This window comes from Octopus bimaculoides, chromosome 1 (genome assembly GCF_001194135.2).
Source record: "Octopus bimaculoides isolate UCB-OBI-ISO-001 chromosome 1, ASM119413v2, whole genome shotgun sequence".
Classification (NCBI taxonomy): domain Eukaryota; kingdom Metazoa; phylum Mollusca; class Cephalopoda; order Octopoda; family Octopodidae; genus Octopus; species Octopus bimaculoides.
In genome coordinates, this window is record NC_068981.1 from 101,393,937 (window position 1) to 101,394,229 (window position 293).

The window sequence follows — 293 nt, forward strand, 5'->3', positions numbered from 1 at the left end:
AGATTAAATACGCTTTACACCGCTTAATCAGCCAAAGGAGTAAATATAAACAACTGAATACTTGTCAGTGATTGGTTGAAATTATCGAAATAAGACAATTTTTTACATGAAATAAATTCGAATACAAAAATATTTTTCTGTTCTATAACACAAAATAGATAAGTATACAAAGTTTGAAAGTCTTTCGGTACCAAAAACACTACATAAAACATTAATGAAAAATGTGGCCCCCGTTTTAAAATAGATCCCAGAATTCTACTGAAATAGCAGACGTCAAAAATATCAGACCACCA